The following is a 17754-nucleotide window of genomic DNA, read 5'->3' as shown; positions in this document are numbered from 1 at the left end:
CATGGGAACTTCAGTGGAACGACTTTCATGAGTATGTGCTCCCCGTCTGGCCCATAAACCCCAACCTTTAAGGAAAAGATCTTGCTGACTGAACCTGTGGTGTATTCACTGCTGAATAACTTCATCGGCTTCCTCTAATAAACATCACCATTAGGAAACCGGTCCAGATATCTAGCCTCAAAAGTCAATAGCTAGTGTTCCCAAGGTATCCTTTAGTCCACACCAGTGCTTAATTTGTGCCAGGGCTTGCCAGGCATAGCTCTGGCACCTCTGGGTTTGCCCCATCCATTATGAATGTAAAAAAAATTTGCTTGAGCCCCAGCCCCTCTTTCGTTACAAATTAAGCCGTGATCCACACGTGAATCGAGCCTTGCAGTATCAGTGCCTATGTTGGAAGAAACAATCTCATTTATCTTCAGAGAGGAAATTATTTCATCCTTTTAATCCCAAAGTCAAAATGTCACCATTATCACCTCCAAGACTAATCGCTTCATGTGCTCATGTATTAAAGTTTTGGAGGAATTAGTTTTTTGAAAATAGTGGAGGGGGAGAAAATAATAGGTCATAAGAGAAAAATGGAATTCTTGGCCTTTATACTTTCATTATCTGGCTCAGCCTTCTCGGCAGCTCAACTTCATAATATTTCATGTGTGCACATTTATGAGTTCCTACATAAACGGAGCGATTAATTAAGGTGATTATCTAAAACTTCCAGTACGGATGGGATTGAATTAGGGGATTGAATGGGAAAGAAGTGGAGGCGGGGGCGCTAACTCTTTCACAAGTGACTACTGAATTTGGGTGTCCTCATGGAGTTTGATTGTCAGAAACTGCTGATCACCCGCCCTCTGGAAATCAAGCCCATTTAAGGTGACTCATATTGGCATCCAACATCAGAAATCACAGGTGAAAATTTAAGCCAGAGTATCTGCTCCATTCGAAGGCTCTGAACCTGCAGCTGTGTGTGCACAACAGGCGATGAAGAATCCACCACTTCCCTTGGTAGTTTGTTCCAGGGATAAATCACCCTCGCTGTTAAAAATTTGAGTCTAATTTCCAATTTGAATTTTTCTGGCTACAGCTTCCACCCATTGGTTCCTGGTCTGCCTTTCTCTGCTAGATTAAAGAGCGCTTTAGTACCCGGTATTTTTTCCCTGTGAAGGTACTTAGACACTGTAATCAAGTCACCTCTCAGTCTTGTTTTTGATAAGCTAAACAGATTGAGCTGTGTAGGCCTTTCACTGTGCCATTTTCTCCAGCTCTTGAATCGCTTTTGGAGCTCTTTCTGAGCAATCTTCACTTTTTTAATGTCCTTTTTAAGAAGTGGACACCAGAGCTATACACAGCAATCTAGTAGCCATCCCACCAATACTGCATACAGAGCTTAGCTCGCCTCCAGACTTCACTGCTGCAGCTCGCTGTACTTGAGAATGAATCCACGGACCTATCCGTGTGTGCAAAGTGCTGCAACCCACCTGCAGAGTAAGAGATTTATAAGAGCACCTCACTTCAGAGCATGGATCACTGCACCCGTTAACTAGCCAACAAATACAGGGGCAACTTACTGTAGTGGCTTCGCTCTTCAAAGCTGTCAATGGGATGGGCCCCGCCTCTTTCCAGGGCTACAACTCCCACCACAACCGGAAGCTACTATGGTAGCTGTGGTCCTCAGTAATGAGGGACTTTTCAGTGAAACGAGTAGGAGCTAGAGCTGGAATTCTTTTGGCAGCTGATCCATAGCTGTGGAACGTCCTTCAGTTAAGAATGGCCATAATTTGGCTGGCAACAGGACAAAATGCAAGACCCATGTCTTTGCTACAGCTCCCCCAAACGACTTTCTCCTGCCCTTGGAAAGGAGGCAAGCAGAGAATACCTAAATCCCTGTATAACCCAGTGACTTGGGCCAATGTAAATTGGTAAGGGATTCATACACCGCAGCAGTGAGTGTGTTAGAAATGTCTGAGTCAATAGAGAGACGGACTGAATAATTTCATGACCTTTAGTAGCATTCATCTGGCTATGTCTTGCTGTCTTCTTTCACCAGTGAACTATAGAAGTTGATTCTCTATTGTGTAAAGAAATCTTTTTTGTATTGGTGCCCTCCTTTAAAATGTAGCGGTGAGAGGGGAGGGAATTACTCACAATAAAAACCAGAGGCAATATAGATTTGATAGATGGTCTTCTCTTGTGCTTCATGAAACATTAACTGATGGCGCAGTATGTAGTATTATCCCAGATCCCAGTGAATTTGAATGGCACAAATGCAGCTTTAATAGACAAATCTGATTTACCTTGTGGGAACCATTAGAGGGGTTTTCTGATCTATGCTCTGATTTCCTTTCCCAGCCAAAGGATGGGCTTGCGGTCCGCATGACATGGCTATCTGGATCCCATTCCTGGCTCTGTGTGACTGGCCAGTGTTTCATTAGCAGTAATTGATATGGCAGGCAGAGTTGTAAGAAAAAGATCGTTGTGGAGCATGCTGAGGCGCCAGGGTTACTTGCTGAGTAGAGGGTGTGAGGTAGCAAGCAGGCCCTGGCTTAAATTCCTGAGCCCCTAGTGCCACATCTAAATGGGTCCCTGCTGAAACCTGACCCTCTTTCTCCAGTTCCACTCATCACATGACGGCCAAGTCATTAACTCCGTCAGTAACTCACTTTTCCATCAGCATGACCAGTATAGTAAACTTTATCTACCTCTCAAGGATGGGAGGCTGAATTCATTATAACCCCCCTGTGTGGAAGGTACAATAGAGATGCATTGTATCGCTGGTGACAGATACATGCTGAGGTCTGGTCCCCAGGTTTCTGGTAATAGGTATGTATTAATTGGTTGGGAAGTCTTGCCTGCAGCCGGCCATTTCTCCATCTTTGTGTAGCATTGCTTTTTCCTGCTCTCTTAGGTACTCATATGCCCCCCACTACCGTAATATGCAAGTGCCTCACAGTCATTTGTGCACATGTCCTGTTTAGGGTAACCACCTTTGAAATGCAAAAAAAAAAAACCCCAGCGCACCCCCCACCACACACACACCTACACATAAGGCAAACCTGCTGCAACCCCAACCACAAGGCAACTCCGCAACCCCCCTGCCGCCCCCGAACAGCCACTTACAGTATCTAGAGAGAGAACACACATAGATAAGATTGATAACGTCATTAAAACAAACACCAGTTTGTTATCATCAGCACATTTTTCCAGCCAGTCTTTGTAGTCTCTTTTGTTTAGCCACTTGTCATTGAATGTGCAGTTTCTGATGCAAGCTTCCCCCCACCCCAGCAGTGTAGTAGGATCACTCACACCATCGCCCTGATCTGCCATTATTTAATATGCCACGCACAACTCCTCACTCTTGCATGACTCAAACCTTCTCTCACACACACGCGCGCGTGTGTTGGTGGGCAGACAGCTGCTGTATTTCCAATAGTTTTGATCTGTTATCACTTAAACTGCAGAGGTGGGAACACTGCAGCATCTTTAGCTGGACAGAGAAACTTTTGACATTCGATATCCAAGTGTATTGTGATAATCATGCAAATCTTTAGACCCATGTGGAAAAAAATGGCAGCTTAAATTATTTTTCTGGCAACTGGAAAATCTATAAAAAAAATCTAGCCACACCGGTCAAATACCAGCCAGGTGGTAACTCTAGTCCTGTTTGAAAGTGAAGTGTTCTTAGCCTCATTTAGCAGTTGGGGATTTGAGGCTAAGTGACTTGCCTTAGTTTGTGCAAGAAAATTGTGGCAGAGCAGGGAATCAAACCCAGGTCTTTACCCACAGGATCATGTGTATTGCTAGATGGGGGGGGGTCCACTCTCTGTCATGCCAGATCTGGCACAGTAATTCACTCTCTATTGTAATAGTTACTATATGTATCTTCCCCAAAGGTTTGAGTGCAGGTCACTGAGCAGTGTGTTAATGTAAATCAGCCATTAGACTTGTTCTGGGGCTGGGAGAGGCTCTATGAAGGGAGGGAGAGGTTAGAGGGATAATTTTAGGCTCACTCAGAAAGGAACCACAGCACCTCAGATTGTGGGACTGTCACATCTCATAAGTTAAACTGTTTTTCGTTTGGGGAGGACAGTCCCAAAAGAAAACCCACAGGGAGTGGCGTGCGCTGTTAATGCAATAAACAGCAGTGGTCCCTCTATGCTAGTGATGCAACGGTGCTGTATTTCACATAGGACGTAACCCTTCTGAACTCTTGTCCCTTTCATGTTTCATCCCTAGTGTCAGAGCCAAATTCCCCCTAGAGTAGCTCATTCTACCTATCAAAAATTCCTCTCTCTCTTTCAGCTAAAGCAGGTATCTCTCTTCACTTCCTGTCCTAAACTCTTGAGTTGTTTCTGTGCATTGTTCAACAGCTGCTGTGTTCTACTTCAGAGGCTGTTGCATGTTAGTGATGAGTTGGTGACACTTCTGACCTGAGACTGAGTATTGCCACATCAGGCTATGGAGCGATTGTCTCTCACACTGTTGCTGATGCTAGCTCTGACCTGCTTTGGCAGTCTCTCCTGGGCTGCTGGAGGGACAGACTAGGAGACCATGGTCATGATTATAGCCTTTCAATACCCATTACCAAGTGATGTTGCTGGGGAACGGATTAAGAAAGTGGAGAAAAATTTAAAGCCTTTTTTGCCATGGTCTGCCTGCTTTACCATTGACTTCAGTGGGGGACAAGATCAGGGCCTTCCAGTAGAAGTGATCCAGAAAGCTAGGCATGTGGCCGTCACTCTCTGGAGGAGGTTTGCCACACTCCCAGCCCCCCACAGAGAGCCATGCCCTCTCATGAACTCCAGCAGCAAAGAGCTGAGAGCTGCCATCTGGTAGACCACAGCTTGTGGTCCCCTGATCCCCACTGAGAGGAGGGGTGGCTGGAGCAATTGGTTTTTATTTTGGTTATAAAACCTGTTTTGTTTCATGGCCAGATGACAAAAGACACTTAAAACCTGGGATTTGTTGGGAAATGTTTCTCAGCAGACATGGATCTGCTAGGTTTAGACAATGGGCTGGCCGCCTGCTTGTACTTAACATCCTATAGAAATTAAAGAGCCAGTTCCAACCATCATGACTCTACTTTGGAACCTGAGAACTATGACAAATGGCTAATACGAAAAATGACCCGTGTCTTGTTCCATGAGCTATGCTGCAAGATGTGAGCAAGGAGAAAAGTGTAAAGCAACCCGGGATAAAGGAGCAAAGAAACTACCTGACTCATGAATTCTCCTAGCACTTATCGCACTTGAAACATTTTCCAGTCCATAAAGTTAGTAACAAATATATTACCCAGGAACAGCTTCAGCACTTGAGATAAAACTTCACAGCTTTGGAAAAGAAAAGAGGGAGGGGAAAAATTGGCTCTCACAGACCATTAATGTGTTTTTTGTTGCAATTTAAATAAATTGAACGTAACGAAATTTCTTCGTGTCAGAATCGCGAAGCCATTTGCAGTTCTGCCGCCCTGGGTGTGGGAATAAGGGGTCCCTGGTGCATTCGCAACTATCCCAGATTCTCCTTCCAAACAGGAAGCGTCAAATTGTCCCCCTTTGCTAGTCCTCACTGCAACAGTTAGCTGGAGTTACTCCACTCGAGCTCTGGGGAGAGTGGCCACGCTGCAAAACAACACTCCGGCTACGCAGAGTGATTGGATGAGCAGCCCATGACTTGTAACTTGAGCTGCTGCATCCCCTTGCATTACAAGATTGAGGGGATGTCTCGCTGTAATGACAGGTGTGACTGCAGCTTGAGCTGACGTTCCAGAGCTAGCGTGGGCCCCAGAGCATGAAGCGGCAGCAGCAGGCACTTCTGCATAGGTTAGCGGCTAGTAATTACCCAGGGTTCTAGGCAGGTATGCTGCTGCAGCTTCTCTACTCCAGTACTCAGGGTAGCTGAGGTGTGTCTGCTCCAGCTGCAATCACACACAGTGACTGACGTCTAGACATACCCTAGATGTCAGTAGCACTTGAGCTTCAGTCCCCCACACCCACACAGTGGGCTAGCTAGCTCCAGTTTAAATCACCACTTCAAGCTAGAGACTTTTGTGTGCGGAGGTGGGAGGGGGGGTCAGGTTCGGGGTAACACTTGAGGAGTAGTTTGAGCTCACACTGCAGTGAAGACAAGCCCTGGAGAGGTTTGCAGAGGGGTTTGAAATAACACCCCGAGCAGCTTTGGAGCCACACAGATGCATTCTTGATTTTTGCACAAGCCTGTTGTCTTCAGCGAGGCTCTGTGTAGGTATGGGGGTCCTCCCACAATGCATTCCTGCTCAAGCTGATGGGACGCCGGGTGCGCTCCTTGAGAGCGGGTTGCAGGATTAGAGCCCAGGTCTGGCTGGTCAACTGAGCTGGGCGAATAACAAGAATGATTTTTTTGTGGCTAACTACAAACCAAATTTCCATCCAACTGTGGTCACACCCTTTCATGATCGTCGTGGGGTGAGGTTCCCGCCTTGCGCAGAGAGCCAGCCCAAGCCCCATGCATCACCTGAATGTGATAAAAGAAAAGTCCTTTTAACTCTGATCCCATCCTATGCTATTACAAGTATTCATTCTTGTAGCCGAGGCCTCAAGCAAAACCGGCCTCAAATAAAACAACAAGGTTTAAGATCCAAATCCTCTAATTTTAGCTCCTTCTAAATCCAAAAGCTGCCCCCAATTTCACCCCAAGAAAATCAAAGAACATAGGGTCTTGATGATGCTTTTTATTGCAACTCCTCTGGAAGGAGATCCAATGCGGTGTGAGTAAGGTAACCAAGCACACCGCATAGTTAAAGCGTAGTGAATGCACATCACAAATCTCACTCTCGAACAATCAATGGACTGAAATTGATTTGCACTCAACATTCTTTGAATTATGACTTGCAGATTGATAGCACCCACAAATACTGCTGAGCTGGGTGGTGCACAAACACATGGTCCCTGGTCCAAAGAGCTTAAGAAAAAATGCAGTAAGTTACCGTGACTCAAGAACAGGAAGAGATGATGTTAACAGTAATAAGATCACAGTTACGTAGGATTGCAGTGATAAGAGTACACAGTTACATAGGATAGCAGGGCACATGATTGAAATAGTCTGTTTGGACGTGGTCAGCTATGAAAACTGTTCTGTTATTGTAGGTTCTTTATACTGTGCTGTATACACTAGTTTGCAGCATTGCTAATGAAATTTTTCCTCTTCGAAAAAACAAAAAGGGTGACTTTGTTTAAACAGACACAAATATTTATCTGGAGTTTAACAGATAGAGGATTAAAAAATAGATTAAATTTCCCAACCGACTGTCCCATTTTTTAATTGAATCCATATTGTATAGCTAGACTTTTTAATTACTTTCCCATTATTTAATGAGTGGCTGCAGTCCACAGCGAGCAGAGATTTCAGCTGAGATTGTTCCAGCTTCCCTACTGGTTATACTAGAAAGGCTGGCTCTAGCGTCTAACTCAAAGGCTGAGCATCAAACAACATAAAAGCCTATTCCTGACAATGAAGCTTGCCTTGGTGAAGGATATTCACGGCAGAAGCAAAGGGCTCGTATCATTACAGCTGGGGCTGGCCCAGCGTCACTTCCACAGGCTCAGCCTGCAGTCTGGTCAGAGGAAAAGAAGTCTCAGAGTATGCTGGAACTTCCAGGCCAGTGCTTGGCTGCAGGCTTCCTTCTCCCTGACCAGAGACTGATTCCTGTAAAAGGAAAATATTCTAAAGCTGGTTTGGCCAAGTCGTTCAGATGTGCTGCTTTCTACCCACTTATTGCTGTGACCTCCTTGCTACCAATGATGGCCAATGAGGAGCTTTGATGCTTCTCCCAATGACAAAACACCCGTGGATTTCAGTGGAAGTAGGATTGGGCCTTAAGAAGCCAGAGCCCTGTTTATACTAGGCCTCATCCTGCCAGGTGTGGAGCTTCTTCAAAGCAAATTGGCCTCATTGGGAGCATGATCGGGGTGTGAGATGCCAGAGCCCTTTCCAGGCAGGACCCACTGTGATGCACTCAACATAAGGATCTAGACGGAGATTTCAAACAGCCAGACTGTGTTGGTGGGCAGGGGAGAGGACATGTTCTGATTTAGTGGGTCCCACTAAAAAGATAAAGTCCAGCTGCACAATTCAAATGCTGGTTCAGATTTCAGAAAAGACTGAAATCAGGTTTGCTTGGAGTTTTTTTAATACAGGCTTTTTGTTGGCTCTCATCTCCATAGTATCTGAGCCCATTGCATACATTAATGAATTAACCCTTGGAGGTAGGGAAGGATTGATATCCATTTGATCTAGAGGGAACTGAGGCACAAGGCGATCCCTTGGGCAGAAGGGAAGTCTATGGCAGAGCCAGGAGTAGAACCCCCATCTCGACTCCTGCTCCAGAGCCTTCGTGAGAATCCAATCCAGGCTTTGGCCGGTCTTTTCCTTTGGCTATACACACGCACACGAAACGATGTCTTTAATACTCGACGCTGAGCTTTTGTCTGGAAATCTGACACAGCGGGAGCCCAAGTTTACCACTTGCTTGGTTTCACTTGTCATTTGCAGATGCAGAATATGCTATAACAATTGGCAAACATTGAAATTTCAAGTTTACTTACAGGCTCCATTAAGCTCTTCTTGTCTGTTTCTAGAACGATAAGGTAAAAACTATAAGACTTTTACATTTCTTTATTATGCCAAGATGCTTATTGCTACAGGACAGCCAACAAAATCCCACTTCTGAAATGCTTCTACTTCCGAAAAGCCCTCTGGCCTATTAGTTACATTAGAATTAGCCTGGCCATCTTAACTGTGAACCATTGCCAATTAATTCTTTTTAGCCTGTGTTTAGACAGTGCACCAGCCTTGGGAAATTAAATCCACCAGTAAAATTAAAATCAAAGCTGAGGCATCTGTACTCAGAATGGGAGAACAGAGGAGAAGAGGGGGAAATGAAAGGGGAAGAACTGGGGAGAGAGGTAGCAGCCCAGAAAATGAAAGAACTGTAGAAACCAGGACAAGAGCGAGAGTGCAAGACTAAAAGGCAGAAAGATAAATAAAACATGGAAGGATAAAAACAGAACGAGAGGTGCAGGTGGGAGAGACGGAGAGGAGCTCCGACGAAATATAGACACAAGAAACAACTGGTGGAAATAAGGATGGTAACAGGATGAAGTGTAAATAATGGATTTCAAATTACCCACTGGGCAAAGCAGGATCCTGTGTATTATGAACTCACTCCTGCCTTCCGTACTCAGTCCATTGACCTCAATAGGAGATTTGCTGAAGTGGAGATGAGGGCTCAGTGGTGGCCCTTCAGAGTTGCACCTTCCCAGCCGGAGATCTGAGAACCATTGTGGCTCAGGTAGCACAATGTGGCTCTTGTACTATTCTCAAGGATGCCTCAGTCACACCCTTCTGCCCTGGCCTTCCCTGCCTCCAGTGGGCTGTGAAACACGAGGACTCTGTCCAGCCAATACGCAGGAGGACAATGGATTGGGCAGGTTCCTTGCGTCCTCTAGCCCAGTAATAACCAAGCCCTGATCTAGGCTGCAGCGCCACAAATCACTGACCTTAAGCATGTCCTTCAGTTCCATTGAGGTCAATGGGACTTTAGCACTTCTTTCAAGTTAAGTGTGTGATTAAGTGCTTTCCTGAACCTGGGCCTAGGCGTTTTTATTTATGCCATACACTGGAAATGTTTGATGTCTCCAGAACTAATCAGGAGCCTAGACACAGGGAAAAGATCCAAACCGCTCTTAACCTGGCCACTGCTAAAATGTCAGCGGATATAATTCACGAGGTGGGAGAAATCACAAACTCCGTTGTCACTGGCTAAGGGGAACCTTTTATTAGTAATATTCTTATTTTATTGTTAAAGATGGAAATTTACCCACACAGCAGGAAATTCACTGCTCTAATACAGACACAGCCAGCATCTGAAAATAATCCTATTCCATTTACAATCTCCGCTCCTGCCGCTATTGCTCATATCACTCCATTTAACAAGATTAACAAACTAACAGCCATTTACATTTACTTTCCCCTCTCTTTTTAACATGTATGGAGGGGGCATTTCTCTTTCCTCTCTCTCTCTCCAAATTATGAAAGGGGTTTATGATCCTTTGTGTTTCAGAACCTTCTCTTCCAAAACTGTCTCACCAGGGGCCGCCGTTCTGTGTTCGTGGCATCACCACGACTCTGAGTAATCCTTCTGGAGATATTAGCTCCGATCATGATGTTTAAATCTGGACCCAAACTCCCTCCAGCTTCAGGGATGTGCAAAATCGGGGGGGGAAGGGTTGTTCCCAAGCACTCGATCACGTCAGCAGCAGTTCTCAGCCCGACTGCACCAGCGGCAAAGTTGTGGGTTGGGAGCGCTCCTGCGGTGCCCACAAGAAATGAGCCATCTCCTACTCCCTGCCCCAAGCCTTTCATTTCATGAAGGAAGGTTCATTGGTGCCTCGGCTTCTTGGGCACCATCTAGAGGTTGGGCTGAGGTGAACAGAGAAAACTGGGGTTACATAAGTAATCACGGAATCTTCTTAATGCCGCCTCATCCATCTCTACTGTTTGCTACCCCTGCTACTCCAAAGAGCTTGTAAGCTCTCCAGGACAGTGACCATATTTATGCTAATAAAGCATCCTGCACAATTTGAGGCTCTAATAATAATGTTCAGACATATGGTGCAGCCCAACCCCCCCCCCACCACCACCACCACCACTCCTCTACCCACTCCTAACATGTCTCTCTGGCCCTAGAATCTGATCTCTGCATTCTTAAAGTGCCCATCCCTGCAATTCTCTAGGCTCCAGGGAGCCAGTTTGGAATTGCATTAAAATGGCTGATTTGGGCATCAAAATCAGAGGTTCCAGTGAGCAGGGAGGAGAGTTTATATTTTCTGAACCAATTCAGCTGCATCAACTTTCATGAGCACAATTTTCTCTTCTCACTCAATTGAAATTTGCCAGCAGAAATCCACAATTAAAAAAAAAATCTCTTTTGCGGCGCATCTCTTACTGAGATTTCATTTACAGAACGGAAAGCCACATTTACAGCTTTAATGGGCAAACTCTCCTTCCAGCCATTGCGCCATGCGATCTCCCAGAAACAAAAGCAAGCACTCTTTGCTTCCATCCTTTCCAGAATGAAAAGGACAAGAGAATAAGCTTGAGGGTAGCTGGGCATGTCAGAGGCTGCTCGATTTCAGACAGCATACACTGGTAAGCGCTTCATTAGCTCATCTGTTCTGTTACTCATCAGATCTATACACTGTTTGGAGCAAAGAGCCAGCATTCCTGTCTCTTGGACACCAACATCAGCCTTGCAAATGCAATTAAACCGAGTTTTGACATGGTCTGTGCCATTACTACACTTTTCTGCAGCTGGAGCGTGAACTAAATCTACATCCTCTTGCAACAATTCTGTTTTTGACAACAGAAATCAGCTGTGGCCCATCAATAACAAACATTTAGCATGGGTCTATTCACAAGAGAAAGATGGTCTTCAGGCCAAATCACAGCTCTGCAATTCAGGTACTGTGTGTTCAAACCCTGGCTTTGCCATGGGCACATTCTGTAAGCGGGGACATGTCACTTAATCTTCTTGCCTCTGTTCCACCATCTGTAAAATGGCAACAACAGTCCTTGCCTATTGTCCTTATGTGTTGTGAGGCCGCACTGGTGTTTGCAAAATGCTTAGAGATCCTTGGATGAAAGTTGCTGTAGCTGTGCAAAATAGTGTTACCCTAACCAGAAAGATTTTCAAGATTTTTTTTTTTATTTGTTTAAGGAATAAAGAAAAGTTTAAAACAGAAAGTTGTTTCAAATAGAAAAATCAAAACATTTTGTTTAGAAAGTGACAATGTTTTGATTTTTGTTGTTGTTGCAAAATTGACCCCCAATTCACAAAAAGTTTTGTTTCCATCCAAATCTGCATTTTTAGCAAATCTGCTTAGCAGTCGAGATCTGATGTGTAGGGTGTGAGGAATATCGTCTTTCCAAGACCTCTCTTCTAAGAGGCTCTGCTGTGTTCGAATGGGATCCCTCGGACAGTCGGCTCTCTGAATACTTGACTACACCCACTCTCTCTTGCATGCAAACATTTCTATTTTATTTATTTTTTAGCAAAGGATCAGTGTCTCATTAAGCAGACGGTAATTGCAATTATTCACCAAGTATTGTGAATGGCAAGTGAGGATTGCAAAGTCAATTTGGAAACAATTTGTCTATAAATACACGGATTAGAAAGCCTAATGAAATCCGCCTTGCTTTAGAAACTTCCACCCTTGTTTTCATCAACGGTTCTGTAGCAGTACAAATCTTGATAAATTATCCCTGTCTCTGCAACATGGAGACAAAAGGAGCGCTGTACCATACCTAACAATGTTCCAATATCTGCTGAGGATTTATATTGTTGCTGTGGTGGTGGTGGGGGGGGGGGGGGTGTTATGTCTCCCTCAGTACACAAAACAGCTACCTCCTGCTTTTCTGGCACTTAATAATAAAATAATTTATGGAGATATCCTATCTCCTAGAACTGGAAGGGACCCTCAAAAGGTCATTGAGTCCAGCCCCCTGCCTTCACTAGCAGGACCAAGTACTGATTTTGCCCCAGATCCCTAAGTGGCCCCCTCAAGAATTGAACTCACAACCCTGGGTTTAGGAGGGGGCCAATGCTCAAACCACTGAGCTATCCCTCCCCTCACTTCAGAACTTCTCAGCCTGCATGCTTGATGCTACCATTCAAGTTAGGCTCTGAATGATTAAGAATTGGAGAATGAGCAGAAGAGGAACTGCAGGGGGAGGCATCTGCTAGGAACAAGAGCTTATCTTCCCTGGAAAAGCAAAGGAGTAAATCGTATTGATCCTGGTTTATCTTGCTCTGGTAGGTACGGTTTGGCATCATAGCATCGGATTCCCCTTTAACAGCCTCTTCTGCAGTTGTAACTCCACTGACTTGAACGAAGCTGCTCCTGATTTGCATCCATGTGAGATCAGCATCAGGCTGCTGGGGTCTGAGTCTCCCCTGCTTTGCATTTCATGTAGTCTGGCCCACTGGCGGGAGGGGACGTGGAATTCTGCAGTGGTAACATTTCACACAGGTATATGTGAGGACACCAGGTGCAGGGCAGTGGAGAATCTCACTTAGGCCCACTCAGCAGATCATGTGATTTTCATGGAGTCCTTGATGGGGAATGAACCTTAGAGATTCCATTTGGCTTGTGGGAATCACCCTCGCTAGCAGCAATCCTCCCATCTGTGTAAGGCCAGACCTGGGTATGTGCTGGAGGGGTGACCCAAACCCCATGCACATGCCCTGACAGCACACCCGACTCAACAACACCTACGTCCTCCCCCACCCTTTCTCTGCCCTGCTGGGTCCAACCCCCTGCCTCCCCCAGCCACAAGTACCTCAGTCTAGCCCTCTGTGGTGAATATGAAGCTGCTCTGTTATAACTTGTTAACACTATAGTTTGGCCTCACTCTGGCCTGGTGATTTCTGTATCAATATTTTGGTTTAAGTGTTTATCAGTAGAGGATTGTCTAAGATGGGACCTGTGGGAAAGAGGAGCTGGCTGAAGATGATCACCCATCATAAAACCTAAATCAAGGCTGAAAAATTTGGGCTCTTTTTAATCAAACTTTGAAAACTTTCAAGGAAAGTAGATGCTCTCGGGGGAAAATCTTCATTTTCTCAACAGCCCAATTTTCCGTTTGGGGAAAAAGATGTTTTGATGGAAAATTTTCGACCAGCCCTAGGACTTATTGTAGGTAGGCTGGTAAATGGGATTATTTGCTCGTGAGGGTTCTGTCAGGAGGAAAGGATCTATTCGGCCTACATATATTTGGTTTTTACAGTCAACATAAAGGATGTTTGCAAGCAGCAGCCATCGCCGCCTGGGCTGTCAACATTCATGTTCTTGATGCTACAGGAAACCTGTCTCAGCCTGAGGAGATGGTAGGAGGCAGAGCTTGGGGGGTATGGATCTATTCTGTAATGGCATCTAGCACCAGTACTAGCAGAGCCCATAGACATACAATAAGAACAGTTTTCGGGGGGTGGGGAGGAAAGGAAGAGGAATGGAAGCCCTAGTGTATATCTGAAGTCCATGGATCTACACAATGGGTTTGTGAGAGATGAAGACAAACTGTGGTCTACAAATAAGAATGCTCCATCTAATGATTGGATGATTTAGTTGGGGATTGGTCCTGCTTTGAGCAGGGGGTTGGACTAGATGACCTCCTGAGGTCCCTTCCAACCCTGAGATTCTATGATTCTATGAACGAGGGATGCAGTACATCGGTCCATTTCCTCTTCAGAATCAAACAGATGCTTTAAACTTCATTCTGAGACAGTCACTTGTGAGGGAGGTTAGCTCAGGGCGCTGGTAGTCAGGACTTCTAGGTTGTCTTCTCAGCTCTTCCCCTGCGTTGCTCTGTGAACTTGGGAAAATTGCTCAGCTTCCTTGCGTAGCAGTTTCCTTCTTTGCTCAATGGATGGAATTATATGCATGTGCCTCAATGGGGTGTTGTGAGGGGAGGTTTGCAGAGTGCTTGGAGATCTGTGGGTGCAAGGTGGTATGAAGTGTAAAGTCTTAACAAAAAAGCGAGCTCGTTAAATGGATCTTCAAATGACATTTGGGGGGGGGGATAGCTCACCTCAACTTCATTTAAAGGGATTTTTATGATGCTGGATGTAGGGAGTCTTATTCTTTCAAATGTGTGTGCATTTCTAATGCATAGAAATGAAGTTAAATGTGGTGCACTTTGCAACTGACGAGAAAATATTAAACATAAACTAGTTGCCTTGCGTCGGGAAGGAAAGCAAATCAGTGCTACTAACCGCAGGGTGGAACTGAAACGTGTGGCTCAAGATGCCGTTAATATGCTAGGAAGATGTAAAATATAGAGATGGGAATCAGTATGAGGTAAAAGATGCCATTAAACTATCAGAGAGAAAATGGGGATAGAGAGGCAGTGGAGGGGAAAACTACCTATGTCTCTTTGCTGGAAGTATTAGATGCACAATATCACCATTGAGCTACATGAGAGGATGGTGTTGCAGTGGCTACGGCGCTGAACTAGGAAACAGCAGACTTGGGTTTTAGTCCCTGACCTGCTGTGTGGCCTTGGACATGTCACTCATCTCTCTGACTCTGTTTCCCCTCACAGAATTTGTCTGTCTTCCCTAGTTAGATTATAAACTCCTTTGAGGCGGGGAATGTCTCTTGCCATGTGTCTATAAAGCACCTAGCACACCATGGCCCTAATCTCAGCTGGGACAGCTCTGTGCTACTGGAATCTAAATCATAATGACATAAAAGAACACCAAAATTGCAATCGCAAGCCCTGAACAGGTAGGAAATGCCAGAAGTAAGGTTGCCCCTAGTGCAGGAGCATTATGGTTAGAGTGGGGTGAATAACTGATTTTTTTGTTTGTTTGTTTGGCCAGCAAACCAATAAATCTGAAAAAAATATTTGGTTTGATTCTGAAAATGTTGAGAATTTGTCAGCCAATTAGAAAAGGCCAGATAAAACATTTCATTCTGGTCTGCTTAGGAAAGTGTCTGTCCCTTATAAGGTTGACCCCAGTGGTTAGGCCACTTGCCTGGGACATAGAAGACCAGGTTTGAATCTCCCCTCTGAAACAGGGCCGGAGCATGGATTTCAACTCAGATCCTTCCTAAGGGAGTGCTCTAATCCCCAGCCCATTCTAGGGTGGGTTACCCTCAATCTCTCCTGCTGAAGCCATTCCACTTTGTATAAATATTCAGTAGGCCAAAGAGCATGAAAGCAACTTTATAGCGTGGTGATCACCTGAGAGATAGGAGATGTGATTTCAAACTTTCCCTCTGCCTGATTCAGAGGAGCCTTAAAATTTAATCTGTTCTCATCTAATTCAAACAAAGTAGTAACACGGTCTGCGTGCACTCTGTGTTGTGAAGGCTTCTGTCAAACTTTTGTCTGGCTCATTTCATGGCACTTGTGCCAGGGCTCTGGCTGGAGGTTTAGGGAAACCCCTAATCCTTCTATTTCAAGCAGTTGCCAGTCCACTGCCGTCCAGGTGCATTGAAGACATGTAACTGCAATATATCATTACTATACTCATGGATACAAAGTAACTGCATGTAAAGATGCAGTCCTAGCGGCCAAAGATGCAGTATTGTGTTTCGTTCCATGCTGCTAGGGTCTTGCGAAGGGACTTAAGAGACCCGTTCCCCTTCTTCACTAGGCAATACCAACATCAGTGCAAATGTGTGTGTACAAGTCTCAACCTTGTCCTGGTAGGACCATCTTTAAGGGTATCCTGTCATTTTACTGTTCGTGGTCATCCAGTGCTTGGTCTTTCTGTTGAGACTGTCAGCAAGCGAGCCAATTGTGAAGGTTGGTTTTATGATGTGGATAAATTCAGCTGTGGTGTAAGCATGCATAACTTCATGGATTTGCCCCAGGGCTAGAGATTGGATCTGATGCTCATTCAAGCCAATGGAGAAACTGCTATCAACTTAAGTAGCCTTTGGATCAAGTCCTACGTTTGGTCTTGATGTCCACAAGGAACTGGAGCGAGACATCATCTTTCTCCCTAGGCAGTAGGCACCAGTCGTTATCGGAAGGTAATGGCTTTGGTCACTATGCGGTTCCTGACCCATTACCAATTGTGAGGCAAACCTGCAACCAGACCGGGGCTGTTCCCTCAGCCCCTAAGCCTCACCCCTCCAACAGAGCCTGCAGTGACCCAGCCCTCAGGCCTGCTGCAGCAGCCTGTCCTGTGGGCAGATGAACCCCGGGCACAGGTATTTCACTGACCCTGTCCGAGCTGCAGATTAGTCTGTGCAACAGCACTACGTAGCCAGGAACCCTCCTGCTGCCTAACAGTGTTACCAACTGCCTAGGCTCACAGCCTGCTCTTGATCCAGTTCCTGTTCTTGTCCCTCTTCAGTCTTCTCTGTGCCCTACCCTGACCCTGCTCCAGCTCTGCCACCTCCCTCCTGGGCCCCAGACCCTTGGGCTGACTCCAGCCCTGCTTCAGCCTGCTTCCTGACTCTGACTGCAGTCCTGATCTGGCTCGTCCATGGGCTCTGACCCAGGGCCTGTGTCCAGATCCCGGTTTCAGCGCTGCCCTCAGCCTGGGCCTGACCCTACATCTGGCTTCAATCACCACTCCAACCATCAGGCTTTTAAATTAAAATTAAATTAATGGAGATATCCTATCTCCTAGAACTGGAAAGGACCCTGAAAGATCATTGAGTCCAGCCCCCTGCCTTCACTAGCAGGACCAAGTACTGATTTTGCCCCAGATCACTAAGTGGCCCCCTCAAGGATTGAGCTCACAACCCTGGGTTTAGCTCAAACCACCGACCACCTACAATCCAGTACCTGACCCCAGTCCCCTTCCAATCTTCCAAGCACAGTGTCCTTTGGCAGGTGAATACTGCCAGGAGTGGGCTATCAGTGGGGCATCGGGCAGCGCTTCTGGGTCAGCCGAGAAACCCTCTGTTCATCACACACTGGTAGAATGTTAGAGAATTGCTGAGTTGGAAAATGTTAGCTTCATTTAGTGATTGTTTATAAACTCTCGCTGAGAGAGGAGACGGCTAGTTCACATTCCGGGCCTATTTTGGGAAACAATTAGCGATTAATTGGGCTGGTTTTGCTTTGAGCTCTCAGGGTTTCTCTCTTATGCCAACTGCCTTGGATCACCAAACAAGCAACTGAATCTCACGTGGAATCGCTGAGCCTGGCCTAACAATCTAGTGGTTATATAATGAACGACTGTGCGGGGTTGGGGGAACCTAG

Source organism: Emys orbicularis, chromosome 7 (genome assembly GCF_028017835.1).
Source record: "Emys orbicularis isolate rEmyOrb1 chromosome 7, rEmyOrb1.hap1, whole genome shotgun sequence".
Lineage (NCBI taxonomy): Eukaryota > Metazoa > Chordata > Testudines > Emydidae > Emys > Emys orbicularis.
The sequence above is the reverse complement of the archived record's forward strand: the minus strand, read 5'-3'. Positions refer to the sequence as shown.